The sequence below is a fragment of the Drosophila mauritiana genome, unplaced genomic scaffold, assembly GCF_004382145.1.
Source record: "Drosophila mauritiana strain mau12 unplaced genomic scaffold, ASM438214v1 Y_35, whole genome shotgun sequence".
Classification (NCBI taxonomy): Eukaryota; Metazoa; Arthropoda; class Insecta; order Diptera; family Drosophilidae; genus Drosophila; species Drosophila mauritiana.
The window spans coordinates 46,222-61,554 of record NW_022881581.1 but is presented as its reverse complement, the minus strand read 5'-3'; the positions used below and the strand labels follow the sequence as shown (position 1 = coordinate 61,554).

The 15,333-nt window shown below is 41.3% G+C and overlaps 1 long non-coding RNA gene across 1 annotated transcript; it reads right to left on the bottom strand.

Moving 5' to 3' along the window:
• Positions 1–4,108: 4,108 nt before the first annotated feature.
• Positions 4,109–4,517, bottom strand: LOC117150139. The gene is made up of 2 exons (XR_004460716.1): positions 4,390–4,517; positions 4,109–4,331 (listed from the first exon to the last, which is right to left on the bottom strand). It is a non-coding gene; the product is annotated as an uncharacterized LOC117150139 (long non-coding RNA).
• Positions 4,518–15,333: the final 10,816 nt, after the last annotated feature.

The window sequence follows — 15,333 nt, the reverse complement described above, 5'->3', positions numbered from 1 at the left end:
GTTTGCTCGCGCAAAGGAAAACCAAGAGACAATCCCAGTTTTCTGTGGATACCTGGGAATGCGCTAGTGCTGTTAAACACCCCTGAATCGTGGATTGTAGCTCTTTTAAAGCATGACCAGATTCTTGCGAAATTGAACTCAAGTTAAAAAGAAGCTTGAGCTGGCTGTTGACTAAAAGTCGCTTATTTTGGAACCGATCTCGCAGCGCCTCCCACGCCGAAGCAAAACCATCATTCGTGAGAGGAGATTTCGCCACGATGGCTTTTGCTTCGCCACTTGTTTTCGTGAGGAGATGGAATAGCTTCTCGACCGGAGTCAGCCTGGGGTTGTTTACGTAAATTGCCGTGAATAGGTCCCGGAAAGTGGGCCATCGGAGGTAGTCGCCATCGAAGACTTCCGTGTCGCATGGAGGTAAGCGGCAGCCGGACGAAATGAGCGGCTGAGAGGGTGCTTGCGCGACTTGAGGCGTTGCTCTGTCGATTGTTTCGCCAATTTGTGCTGCACATGACTCGTATACTGAGTAGCAGTAGTCATATTTGGCCTGGAGAATAGGCACTGTGTCGAGCGATCCTTCTTGGGCCATTAGGTCAGAGCATGTTTCGTACTCTCTTTCCACTTTGTTGCAGACGGACTTGTAACGTGTGTAGGGACGGAGAGGCTTGATCTGGAGTGTTGATCTTCGCTTCGAAAAGGCTTACGCGATCGCTGACGGCGATGAATTTATGCAACGCTGCGTTTGCGGGCGTCGGCTGCTCAGAGGATGCCATTCTCTTTGTGGTAGAGCGTGTGACGCGGAGGAAATCAATCCCGACAGCGGAGGGACTCTCGGATTTTCTCGATAGAGAAGACTCACTAGACGCTCGCGTCACTGGTCGGGAAATGACCAACCTAGGAGTTGTCTTCGAACTGGTCGATGGCACAACCTTTGGTTTCGGAGTGGGAGTCGCGGTTTTGACCCTGGGACTAACGGACTTGGGTGCTGGCCTACCGCGAGTGGATAGCGGAGATTGCGGGTTGAACTTTTGTTCTTTTCCAGGTGCGGGTGTCTTTTTCTTGTCTCCCTCTAGGGGCATGCTCAGCTATGCCCTAGGAGAAGGAAGTCAAGAAGGCCTGCACGCCGCAAAAAATGTGGAATTGAAAAGGAACCAGACCCAGAGGGCATCCAAATCTGGATGGACAAAGGATCCCGTCGGAATTCGGGAGAAAGTTGCAATTGGGATCTGGAGATTGGAGCACGAAGGAAAAAAAAATCCCAATTTTTGTGAAATAAGGCCCCAATAGATCTTAAATCAACTGGAAAAAAGCTTAAATGAAGTACAATATAGCTAAAATTCAGTTTATTGCAATTTCTGAAAAAATAGCTAAAAAAATAGCTACCAGCTGGAGTCTGGATAATAGCCAAGGATTTATAAAAATCGCTACCGACTGGAAATTCCGAAAAAGAATAGCTAATATAGAAAATAGCTATAAACTTGAATTTATAAAAAATAGCTACCGGATTTCATATAGCTAAAACTCAGTGTGAAAAAATAGCTAGGAGGATTCACAAAAAGCAACAGCTAGAGTGAAGTCCACAAGAAGATATAGCTATATTGGAGTCTAGAAAAAACAGTAGCTCAAATTTATAAAAAAAGCTATAAATTGCAATTTCTGGAAAAATAGCTAAAAAAATAGCTACCAGCTGGAGTCTGGATAATAGCCAAGGATTAGAAAAATCGCTACCGACTGGAAATTCCGAAAAAGAATAGCTAATATAGAAAATAGCTATAAACTTGAATTTATAAAAAATAGCTACCGGATTTCATATAGCTAAAACTCAGTGTGAAAAAATGGCTAGGAGGATTCAGAAAAAGCAACAGCTAGAGTGAAGTCCACAAGAAGATATAGCTATATTGGAGTCTAGAAAAAACAGTAGCTCAAATTTATAAAAAAGACTATAAATTGCTATTTCTGGAAAAATACCTAAAAAATAGCTACAGCTGGAGTCTGGATAATAGCCAAGGATTTATAAAAAATCGCTACCGACTGAAAATCCCGAAAAGCAAAAAAAAAAATAGCTAATATATAGAAAATAGCTAGAAAACAGCTATAAAATAGCTAGATGTAGCTAGAAAATTCAAGTTTAAATTGATAAAAATAGCTACCGGATTTAGGACCACAATTTTATTATTTTAATTTAGGAATCAGAAATGGGAGCCAGAAATAGCTTGTAAAAAAAAATTATTATTTGGGTTAAATAATTATTAAATAATAATCAATAATAATAATAATTAAAACAATCGTTTCTTTCCTTTCTTTTTTTTTATTAAATTATTTATTTTTAAATTTTATCGTCGGACTTATTTATTTTATTTTATGTCTCGACAATAGGGTATTCTCTCGTCGCTATGCGCTGGTTTTTTTGTCAGGGCAATAACGAACAAAGAGGAGACGAAAGAACTTGCACTTGGCAAGTCTGTGTAAGTCGCGACTGTGTGTATGTGAATATCGTTGGAATCTATGTATGACAATGGATATGTCGTAATGTATGTATATGGCTATGTATATTTGTGTGTATGTGAAATTTTTGGTGATTATATGTATGTGTATATTTAATTGAATTTAATTAAATTTGTATATTGTATTGTATTGTTGTATTTGATTGGGTTGTATATTTTATTGAGGCACAAAAAAAAAACAGCAGTTTAGCAGCGGACGATAACAGTGAATTTTGGACAGTGTATATATATATATATGTACATGCGCTTGGATATCAGCGGAGCACCGTGAGACGAATTAGGGGGCCGGTATTGGCAAAGTGCTTGTTTATGCACTTAAAAAAAAGTAATCACGGTGGCTGGGCGCATGTACTTATATATTTTCACTTTTCACTTGATACGGATGGACGGAAAGAATAAACGCCGTTGGAAAAACGAAAATGGCGACCACGGACGGAATAGGATTTAAAGCCGTACTTATCTTGAATTTTCCGCAAGGAGCGCTGGCAGGATCAGAGCTCATCCGGCTCGAAGGACCATGAAATGGAGTGGGCGGAAAATTGCCGTGGTTGTAGTTGCTGCGGCTGCTGCTGATTCTCCCTGAAATAAAACACTCGGGATTGACTTCACGAAAATTCCGTACTTTATTCGCGCACTTGTAACTTAAGACTCCCTTAACACTAACAGTGGAAATACCGCGGGACCGCGGAGAGGTGAATACCTTGCGGAAAGGGAGGAGAGCGAGAGGAGAGAAGGAGAGCGCGAGCAGCGGTGCTTGCGAGCCGTGGAGGAGCTTTGAGTGCAAGCATTGGCCGCTTACACTGCCGCTCAACTGTTTGCGCCCTTCCGGCGTGAACAATATATATATATTTTTGTGTGTGACAAGTAAATGTATATCTTTTCACGAATATGGTATATTTTGATTTAAACTTATTGTAATATGGCTTGTTGTTTGGTTGTGATAAATGGCGAAGAATTTTGTATCGATTTTACGATTTAGTTTCTTTGTGCACTTTGTTTCACTGTTAGCGTAAACACTTAAATGCATTTACAAATGTCACTTTCACGTCTTTTGCGTATAGATGTTTGTGTCACAATTAATGTTACTTCTTATTTTTATATTTGATTTGCGTTTTTGCATACAAAATTGATATTTTCACAACGATCTTGCTTCACTGGAGGACAACTCTTGAATGATCTAAAGAATTTTAATATTGCCTTACCATAGCTGTGGTCTGTGGCAGCGACGTCGACGACGCTGGCTTAGGCGCCATAGATGTCGCGACGAAAATTTTTATTATATATTTTTTTTAATTTTTTCCGTTGCAAACCCTGTGGTAGTAGTTGGGTAATACCCGTGATCGGACGACATTTACCGTTTCTCGGCTTAGCTGTATTTAGCTGTTAGTCGTGAGTCGGCGGTGGCGACTCGCAACGCCAGCCAGGCGACGTCGTCGACGCTAAGTAGGCGCCGGAGTCGTCGCGCAGAACTGCCGAATTGATATACATGCTTATATGTATGTGTATGTATGTATTATATGTGTGTTTGTATATATGTATTTTTTTTTGTACGTTTTGTATGTATGTTCACATCAGCTACTGTAATGTAAGCGAACTATTCGACCGATATGAATTCGGCACCTCACACTGCCATATAGAGGATAGCGTGTGAACAAATAGAACACGGCTAACGAATACACTTGCTGATTGAACATTTCGTTGCGGATGGGCATAGGCGCCTGTTTCATCCGTGAGCCTAGGTGGCCCTTTGTTGATCGTTGCGAGTGGGCATAGGCGCCTGTTTCACTCGGGAACCTAGTTGGTTCTTATGCGATGCACTTAACTTGTATACATCTGTATTTTCGATATCTATTATACTTTCACTTTGCCATTTATCACTTCCAATGCTTACTTTGCTAATAATATTATTCCAATCTGCATTGCGTGGGGTCTTCGTCCTCGGCTCTTCTTCTAGTCCAATGACGAGTCCGACTGCGCCAGTTACCGGTCGGGCAACTATGTTTCACAGTACCATTGGTTATGGAATGCTTAAACTGTTCCAATTATCATAAACACGTCCTCGTTGGTTGAAGTGAACAAAGCGAATGTTTTTTAATAGTGATAATTGTGCTGCTCACAGGCAGCTCTTATATATATATGTGTGTGTTTTGCTACATAGTTCCGCAAGTAGATCGCTCTGTCCCTATCTCGCATACTTCTGTAAGTTGTGTGTGTTGGTGCTGCTCAGAGTCCCGGTTGATGGCATAGGCGTAGTACGGGAAGTCTGCAGGGGAACACTGAAAGTGGTAACTCTCTGTCCCTGTCTCGCATACTTCTGTAAGTTGTGTGTGTTGGTGCTGCTCAGAGTCGCGGTTGATGGCATAGGCGTAGTACGGGAAGTCTGCAGGGGAACACTGAAAGTGGTAACTCACGCGCCTACAACATTTACAAAAGGTTATTAAATCGTCTTAACAAAGATGCAAGTCCTGATGCATCGACTAACTACTCGCTGTGGAAACTCACGAATAACCTTAAAAGACAAGTTATTCCAAAGGCTCCCATCAGAAATCCGGCGAATAGATCGGCTATTGCCTGATCCGATGTAACCGTAGTGTTTTCAAAAAATAGCGAGGAAGGGTAAGAACTTGTTTTTCGCTTAGTGCTAACGAAATTATAAAACTGTTTCGGATCCTGTGCAAAATGGAACTTATAACGGTTTAAATAATTTTTGTAGCACTGAGCATTGAGCACGGTAAAGTTTAACCGAGCGCTTAAATATTTACAAAGGATGGACTGAGAACCGGTATTTTTAAATTTCATATAGAGTCTGGACTTTACATTTCTTAGGTGTGTCGACTCTTTATTAAACCAAGGAGGTTTAGAGATTGACGGATAGTACATCGAAACACAAGAGTCAAAAAATGATTTAATTGCGGTATAAAACATATTAATCGCATCCGCCATTATGTTGCAGGAGTAAAGATCGGACCAATTAAAGCCAGCTATAAAATTGTTTCGCCTCCGAAAATTTGCCTTGCGAAAACAGGGAATTCCCTTTGTTGACTTCTGTGAATTTACTTTTAATACCGTACCTAAGTAGATTGCCACCTCGAAAGTAGGATGATATGGATCTTCAGGTTGAGTAAGAGGTACTACCCTGGACAGAAACACACTTTCTGGACTTGTTACAAAACATAGATCCAAAAGTCGACCAAGAGAATTTGGAATATAATTAACTTGCGACAGCGATAAGTCGAGCAAGCCGTCAATAAAGTCATGTTGTGCTAAAGGGAGAAGGATATTCGATTGTTTTTCTGGGGACCACATTGTGCCAGGTATATTAAAATAACCTAGAACTACCAATTGGTCGCCGTCAGAAAGTTTATTCAAGATGGACTGGATAGCGGACAGATGATTCTGATATCCTGGGAATTCAGAAGATGGCGGAATATAGGAGCACGTAATATAAACTGATCTGTCGGAAAAAGACAGCTTTACACATAAGAATTTCGGGTTACGGGAATCGTCCAAACTCCTCCGACGCGAGGGTAGATCTAACCGCAATTAAAACTCCACCTCCCGTCTGGAGGGACGGTCAAACCTATATATAGTGTACATACCTGGGAAGACTTCGGAGTTAAGTACCTCCGGCTTTAACCAAGTCATTGTGAGCACTATAATATGGGATGCAAAAGACTATCACAATACAATTTGCTTAATTTGCTACGCAAGCCCGTAACATTTTGATAGGAGATAGTAAGATTTGTTGTTAGTTTAATTCCCACGGGCACCTTTTTCTTATTTTTGATCTTAGCTTTAAACTCTTTTACCACCATACTATCCGGCCAAAAATCACCCAAATATGGTCGAAAAGAGCTTGTTTGGGACAGTTATCTTGAAAACAACGAAACACGTGGAAGAAACCCCTTAATGTCCAACGAGGAGATCAAACGCTTGTTTCGGCAAAGTAATAAGGAGCCTTTTAAGCCGGCGACGGAACTGAAGAAGGAGCTTCAGATAGCTGCAAGCGTGGAAAAAGTTCGCAAACGCTTATGAAAAAACAACCGTAATGCGTGCAGTCCCAGAAAAGTCCCGCTTTTGACTGTGAAGCATGTGGCAAAGCGAATCGAATATGGCAAGATACGCAAGGCTTGGCCTGTGGAGAAGGGGCGCAATATTTTGTGGTCAAATGAGAGCAAAATTGTGTTTTTTGGTGGGAAAGGATTACAACTGTTACCAATTTTGTTATTTCGGTTGAAAATCATTGTAGTATTTAAGTTTAGTGAAAAAAATTATGAAAAAATGTAAGAAAATACAGAAACGCTGGGACAAACACGAAATGTGCTTATGGTGCTATTATTGTTACCGCAACTGTATGTAAACGATAAATCCGAACTCTACTAAACCAAAGACACTAGAATAACAAGATGCGTAACGCCATACGATTTTTTGGAATGCGATTTTTTGGCCGTGGCTCTAGAGGTGGCTCCAGGCTCTCTCGAGTTTTGGTTCGAGAGAGAAAGAGTGGAGAGTGCTCCAGCAAACAGCACTTTTCTACGCATACAGTGATAGCAGACAACTGTATGCGTGCAAATTAAAATTGTTATTCTTTATTTATTTAAAAAAATAAATTTTATTTTTTATTATTTAACATTTATTTGGTGATAAACTTTTTCACTTATACTATTACGAGACACTTGGTAACTTATGTTTAACTTCGAGCTGGTGACGATCTCGTCCAGATTCAGACTCCCGATTCAGACTGATCTTCAAATTCTAAGTCCTAATCCAATCAACCTCGGCCAGAAGCTATTCTTTCGGAAAATTACCGAACTTTCGATAAAAGCTTTATGCTGGAAATTTTCCACTGCATTGTGAAATTCAATTATGCTGATCGATGCAATTTTTGATTGATACGCAATAAGTCGGCCGTGGCTTGGTCTCCAAGCGGAAGCTGTGTTTACGTTAAGTTTGGGTTGCTTATGTTAGCGGGTAGCTGAGTGCTGGTAAAGGCAATGACAAAAACAAAGACAAGGGCAATTCCGACGAGATTGAGAATTGGAATTTGTTTATAAATTGTGGAAGGGAGCTATGTTCATGGGTTGGATAACTCTCCCCCCTCTAAAATGATGCGTCCCGCTTCATTATTAATTTCGTTCAAACGTTCATTTAATTCTGTTAAAAATTCTACATCATTATTTGGTTTTTCTGGTTCTGGCCGTTTTTGTTTGGTTACAAATATATAATACCTGATTTTTATTATTAATATAGTAATGAAATACAAAATGATTAAAATTAATAATATAAATGAAATCGAAATTTTCCAATTGTAAATTTTAATAAATGGGTTTAAAATATTAATGTTGTCAAGATAAAGTTCTGAATTGTTTGATTTTATATATTCTGATATTTCTAAGTTTTTAAAGTGGTTGGTAGTTATGTACTCAAGTATTTTGTTTTCTGAATTGATGTATGAAATATTATTTATTGTAGTTGTGCTGTTAAATGTTATTAAATATGACCCATTTAAATGAGAATTGTTCACAATATTATTTCCATTTATTAGAATGGCACCTTCTTGAATGATATCTATATTCTTATTCTTTTCTAGAATTTTAGTGCAAATTGATTTTTCTCCATTTAGTAAGCGGGTAAAACAAGTCTTATCTTTACTTATAATACAATAGTTGTTCAAAAGTTCGTTCTTAAAATTAGATATTTCATAATAGGTATTTTCGCATTTTGCGACCTGATTACTTATAAGTAATTTTCCATCATTATGTGAAATGGATCTGGCATAGTAAATTTCGCATCTGTTTGTTATAACGGGGTATTTTATATAAATTATTAAGAGTTCTTTATGCAATACAATTTTGAATATGGCGATGTTCATTAAGTCTGCAATAAGTACAGGCTGTTTTTCGTGATCTAATATTTCTTTAATGTCTTCATTATTTAAAATTTTTGTGTTGAATAAATCAAGTTTGGCCAGTGTGATAGTATCAATAATGTTTTGTAAGTCAAATGTTAATAAACGTAGGCGATGTTTTCTTAATGGCAATTCTTGATCGATAAAAATGTTTTTAAAATGATCGGAAAGTGATTTTATCTCTTTAAACAATTTGGAATTAATAATAAATTGTTGGTTATTGTTTTCAATTAAATCATTTATTTTATTCTGTATTTTAATGAAATCATCGTGATCCGGAGTTCCAGCTAACCATTTCCAAACAGTGCCTAACTCATTTATTCCCCTTTTTGATCTAGTTGGTATCAGTTGTGACAAAATTAATTCTATTATCTGTATTTCGTAAGTAATTTCCCATTGTGTCCGTGTATTTTTATCTTTTCTTACATATCCTGATTGTAGATTGATTATTTCTTTATAAAAACTTAAGTTAGTTACGTGGTATAAGTCAGCATATGATTCATAGGTAAGGACATCCTTTTTGTCTTTGAACAGGAAAAATTCGTGATTGGAGTAATCAATTATTTCTGAAGTGGTTATCATTACGAATGTTATTAAATTATTAAAAGTAATACGAAATGCATCTTCTGTAATTTAATAAAAAAAAATATGGTATTTGTTAAAACTTAATGTTGTCTTTGTGAATAGTCCTGTTTCTACTATTTATTATAACTTTGTTAGGTAAGTTTTCCTTAACAACCTGTTTTTTATATCTAGTTTTTAGCTTATTTCTTTCGCCGTGTTTTTTCTCATAAACAACTTGACCTACGTGATATTCTTTTTCTCTGCGACCTTCATTGTGTGTTACTAACATTTTTTCTTGTGTGTTCTTTAGAATTCTTGAAATGTTTTCGTGATTAATTTTATTATATAGAATATCAAAGGGTTTTTGGTTTGTTGTAGAATGAATGCTTTGATTGAATTCTTTTGCGGCTCTAATAATTATTTCAGAATAGTCAGTGAGATTAAATTCTTCTTTTATACAACGAGCTAATTCTGTTAATGTTGAATGTGCTCTTTCTACTTGTCCGTTCGAGGTACTGTGTCTGGGGTCGGCGAAATGTAGAGTTAAACCACATCTTTGTGCAAAGGATTTAAATTGAGCAGAGGTGAAGCTCGGTTCATTATCTGTCATAATTACTTTGGCGTGGGGAAAATGTTGGAGTAATTCCATTACTTTATTCTCGATGTTTAGTTTATTTTGAATTTCTTTTACAACCAGGAATTTTGAATATGCGTCAATACAGGTTAAGAAAATAAGACTTTGCGCGTAAAAAATGTCGATGTATAAATTCTCTCCTTCTTTAGTTGGAATAGGAGCTTCTCCAATAGGGATTTTAATAGGATGCCGGTTGTATTTATTTTCGTTGCAAATTGTACAATTTTTTATGTATTCCTTTAATTTGATATATAAATTTGGCCAATAAAATAATCTATTAATTTGTTTATAATTTTCGTCTAATCCTCTGTGAGCACGACTATGTGTTTCTTCTATTATGATAGCCTTATCTTCGTTATTTTCCACGTCTTGTAGAAATATTTTAGTATAAAGAAATTTGTTGTTAAAGTTATTTTTTAATGGTAATTGAATATGATAAAGATCTTCTAAAGTGCAATGAATTCCTACCGTTATGTTTGGTTTTAGATATTCCCTTAATATTTCTATTAAGTTTTCTGGCGTATCATATTCAATTATATGTCTTGTCTTATCAAAAACATTCAATGACTCATGTATTGTATACCTCCCCTTTGTTAATAACAGTTGTTGTTTAAACTGATTTAACGGTTTTCGGGTCTCTTGTATTACATTTTCAAAACTACTTTCGGCAGAATGCTGTGTATTTTGATCTGAGTTTGATTGTTCTAAGTCGCTGTTAGTAATATTATTTATTTTTATTCGAGATAATGCGTCGGCTACGACATTAGTTGTTCCGGGTTTATATATTATTGTCGGGGTGAAACTTTCTATAAAGGAGTACCATCTTTTCATTTCTACGTTCGGGTTTTTATCTGAGATTGTGAAAGATAAAGATTGATGGTCTGTTTGTATTTCTATACCAATTACACCATATAAGTAATTCCTGAGATTTTTAAGAGGCCAAACTATTGCCAACAATTCCTTTTTATTTGTGGCATAAAGTTGTTCGGTTTTATTTAGAGTTTTGGATATGAAAGTAATTGGTTTATTATCCTGTGATAAAACTGCTCCAATAGCTACATCTGATGCGTCTGTTGTTAAAGTGAATTTTTTGTTATAATCTGGTTGAACTAATTCCACTTGTGCTATTAAATTATCTTTAAGTTCTTTAAAAGCTTTAACAGCTGGGTCGTCTAACTGTATTGTAATTTTTGTAGACATTCTCCTAGAAATTTTTCCATTATCTCCTCCTAGGTATTTGGTTAAAGGTTTGGCAATTTTTGCATAATTTCGGACAAATTTACGGTAATAGCCGGTGAGGCCTAGAAAACTACGAAGCTCTCTAATGTTTTGTGGGATCGGATACTTCATAATTGTGGAGATTTTCTCAGGATCTGTTTTAATTACATTGTGAGATACTATATAACCTAGAAATGCTGTTTCTAATTTAAAGAATTTTGATTTTTCTAGAGAAATTTTCATATTAGCTTGTTGTAAAATATTTATTATTTGAATTAAATCTGTGTAATGTTATTCAATTGTATTAGAAAAGATTATTATATCATCCATATAAACATGACAAGTTTTCCCGACTTGTTCTCTCAATATGTCATCTGAGAATGCTGTTTTTTCAATATCTGAATTTTTCATTAAAATTTGGTGGAATCCTGATTCCAGATCAATGGTTGAGAAATATTTTGACTTCCCTAAGTTAGATAATATTACAGACGGATCTTGCATCGGATATCTGTCAGGTATTGTGCTTTCATTTATGTCGTCGTGCGTCAAATGGAGTTGCCTTAAACGGCTACTCCACGCATTGATTCCCGAAAGAAAGGGCAGACTAATCCGTGGTAGTAGAACACGTTTTATTCTGGAATAATTCAATGTTTCATAATTGTAACTAACTTATAGCTCACCGCAGTGTGTCCTCCAACTTTTACACGACAATGAAAAGCTAAATTTTCCCGGCAATTTACAATGGCGAATAACAATGAGCCCAGACACATATGGGCTTACAAATCCTTCCACATTCGGACTTCTCAAAATACTAACTAGCCTATCGATAACAATATTCGATCCGCGACATCCCCGACCCCGTGAAGAACCGCTTCACTCAAATCCAAAACTGCAAGTTTAGAGACGGGTCGCATCATTGTCCTAGATAGGCCGTTGTCGTTCACGCGCACCTTAGCGCGTCTGACGACTCCATCAGCTCCGCTGTAGATCTCCTCCACGATGCCCTAGCGCCACTCTCGTCGGGCCAAGGCAGGATCACAGACGAAGACCATATCACCCTGGTGGATGGGCTCCGTTCGGCGGCACCACTTCTCGCGGCGCACAAGCGTAGGCAGGTACTCCATGACCCACCTCCTCCAGAAACGGTCTCGTAGCAGGCGAGCAATCCTCCACTGCTTCCTCGTAGAACCCTCCTTGGGCAGCTCCGCATCCAATCCAGGCGTTTCCGGCAGATTGGCTACTCCCTTGTGTAGATCGTTTGGCGTCAACGGCGCCTCCTGGTCCGCATCCACAGGCAAATGGGTGAGCGGACGCGAGTTTACAATATTCTCCGCCTCAATCAGGAAACTCTCCAATACATGGTCCCTCGGCGCAACTTCCTTCAGGGTATGACGCAGTACTCTCTTGACGCACTGCACCATGCGCTCCCAAACTCCGCCCTCAGACGGGTTCGCTGGACAATTAAAAACCCATTCAATGCTTCTGCTTGACAACTCACTCTGAAGCTTCTCCATCTCGAATACGTCACCAAAGCGCCTGGCTTCCCTGTCAGCTCCCACGAAGTTCTTGCCGTTATCGCTGCGCAGTCTATATACTGGCCCTCTACGACAGACGAAGTTCCTGATCGCAATTATGCAGGAATCCGTCGACAGGTCATGCGCCAGCTCCAGGTGAATCGCCCTTGTCGTCAAACACGTAAACAAGGCGACCCAACGCTTCTCCTTGTGACGGGACACAGTCACCAGCAGTGGCCCAAAGTAGTCCAGTCCTGTGTATTTGAATGGCCATCCACCCGCATCCAGTCTGTCTTCCGGATGGGGTCCCATTATCGGCGGCATCGGCCGCGCTCGCTGCAACTTGCACTCGTTGCACGATGAGATGACTCTCCGCATCACACGCCTCATCTTTGTGACCCAGAACTTTGTCCGGATCTCCGCAATCGTAGCATCCACATTTTGATGCTTCATCCTGGCGTGGAAGTCTCTCACAATCAGCTCTGTCAGACTGTGCCTGTGTGACAGTAATACGGGCCTCCTCGCACTGTACGGCATGCACAGTGCGGCATCAATTCTGCCGTAAGCTCGCAGAATCCCGTCCTCGTCTAGGTAGGGCACCAACCCTCGAATGTCGCTCGATCTACCGACGTCCTGTCCAGTTTCCGCCGATCTCATCTCGTCGGGGAAAGACTCCAATTGTGCCTGTCTGACCAACAGGTTCTCCGCGGCCTTACATTCTGCTGCAGTAAGGCTGTATTCCTCGAGCTCGTTTCGCTGTTTGCGGCACCAGCGCGCAAACCGTAGGACCCAGGCTGTGGTCCTCACCAGGCGACTGAAGCTCGAGAACCTCTGAAACGGAATAACGAATTCGTCTGCCACAACTAATGCAAACTCACTGGGCATCTCTTCTTCATCAGGGGCATCTGGAACACGCTCAGTTCCTTCCTCAGGCCCCGGCCAGCTGGCTGCTGGCTGCCTCAAAAATGCAGGTCCTCTTAGCCACCTTGATTCCTGGCTAAGGTCGACTCCTTTCTGCGACCGCGTCGCATCATCAGCCGCATTATCGGTTGTAGGCACCCATCTCCATTGGGAAACCTTCGACGACTCCAAAATCTCCGCCACTCGGTTGCCAACAAACTGCTTATACCGGCGGTGGGTGCTGCCGATCCATCTCAGCACCGTCTTAGAGTCCGTCCATAACACCAGGTCCGTGATGACCACACTGTGCTCCTCCTTGACAGTGTTCATCAGCCTGGTTCCAAGAACTGCTGCCTGTAGCTCCAGCCGTGGGATCGTCATCGTTCTCATTGGGGCACACTTCGTCTTCGCACTCACGAATCTTACCTGCACGTCGTCTACCTCATACGTGACCCTCCAATAGGCCACCGCCGCGAATGCTGCCTGACTAGCATCCACGAAGACGTGCAACTCTACGGCCCGGACTGCTCCACGCCCAAAATAATGGCGCGGACATCGGAACTGTCCCACGGCGTCCATCTCTTTGCGCCAAATCGCAAAGGCTTTGCTTAATTCCTCCGGTAGTGGTTCGTCCCACTGGATCTTCTGCCTCCAAATCTCTCGCAGCAGCAGCTTCGCTGTAACCATGAGGCAGCACAGGAATCCCAGGGGACCAAACGTAGACATCACCAGGCTCAAATATTCCCTCTTCGTAGGGACTCGGTCTCCACTCAGGACGCTGCTTGGCACTCGATGATACTCCACGTTGAATCTGAAGTCATCTGTTGCTACTTGCCAACGCATTCCGAGGATCTTCTCTTCAGCCTCACCCCATCCGACGCTCTTGACTCGACCAGGTCCTAAAGCCGTCTCCACGGTGGGTGAGCTGGATGAAAACTGGCATAATTCGAATCCAGCATCCTTGTGTATCTCCTTCACTCGGGTAGATACGCTGATAGCCTCGCTCTCTGTAGCGAAACTGTCCACATAGTCATCGACATAATGGTAGTCGGTGATGGCCTTGACCGCTCTCGGATCTGAATCCCGATACTTCAGGGCATTCATAGTCTTCACGTAATGCGCAGCGCTCGGCGAGCAGGCTGCTCCAAACGTCATTACGTTCATCTCATAGACATCCGGATCTCTCTCGTCGTCGCCATCTCTCCAGAGGAATCGTTGGGAACATCTATCCTCGGGTCGGATCAGCACTTGGTGGAACATCTCCTTGATGTCACCGCAGACTCCGACGGCTCCCTCTCTGAAATGAAAGAGCACAGCTGGCAAAGGCTTATAGTGCTGAGGCCCTTTGTCCAGCTCCGAGTTTAGCGAGGTTCCTCCAACTTTGGCTGCAGCATCAAACACAAGCCGTACCTTGCCGGGCTTGTTTGGGTTTTCGACACCAAAATGTGGCAAATACCATAGGCGATCGCTCCTTACCGCGACCTCCTCCGGCTGCAGCCTCCTCGCGTATCCTTTAGACACGTAATCCTTTATGATCCGATCGTATTCCTGCGCCAACGGCTTGTTGCGCTTCATCTTCTTCTCGACGTTGACCAGCCTCCTGTACGCCATCTCATAGCTCGGTGGCAGCACAACGTGGTCGTCCTTCCAGAGTAATCCCGTCTGGTAGCGACGTCCCACTTTCACCGTGGTGTCTTCGAGTATCCTTTGGGCCCGGACATCGTCGCTGGCTGCGACCGGCGGCGCGGTCTTCACTCCAAAGTTCTCCATGTCGAAATAGTCCTCCACCATCTTCTCCATCGCGTCATCCACTGACACGGCAAGTAGGCAGGACCTCGGTGACGGCGTGGTCGGTTGCGTATAGCAGGATCTAACCGTGTGCCCGCTTCGCAGGCAATTGAAGCAGAGCCGATGCCTCTTCACATTGCTCCACCTTTCCTGTGGCGAAGCTCCAATAAATTTCCTGCAGCTCAATATTCCATGCTGTCCTCCACAGATGGGACAACCTCCATGCCGATCATCCTGTTGATCGCATTCATTATGGTCGACGCTTGCATGTAGAAGTCGACGCCTCGGCTCCTTTCCCTCGACGTCCAA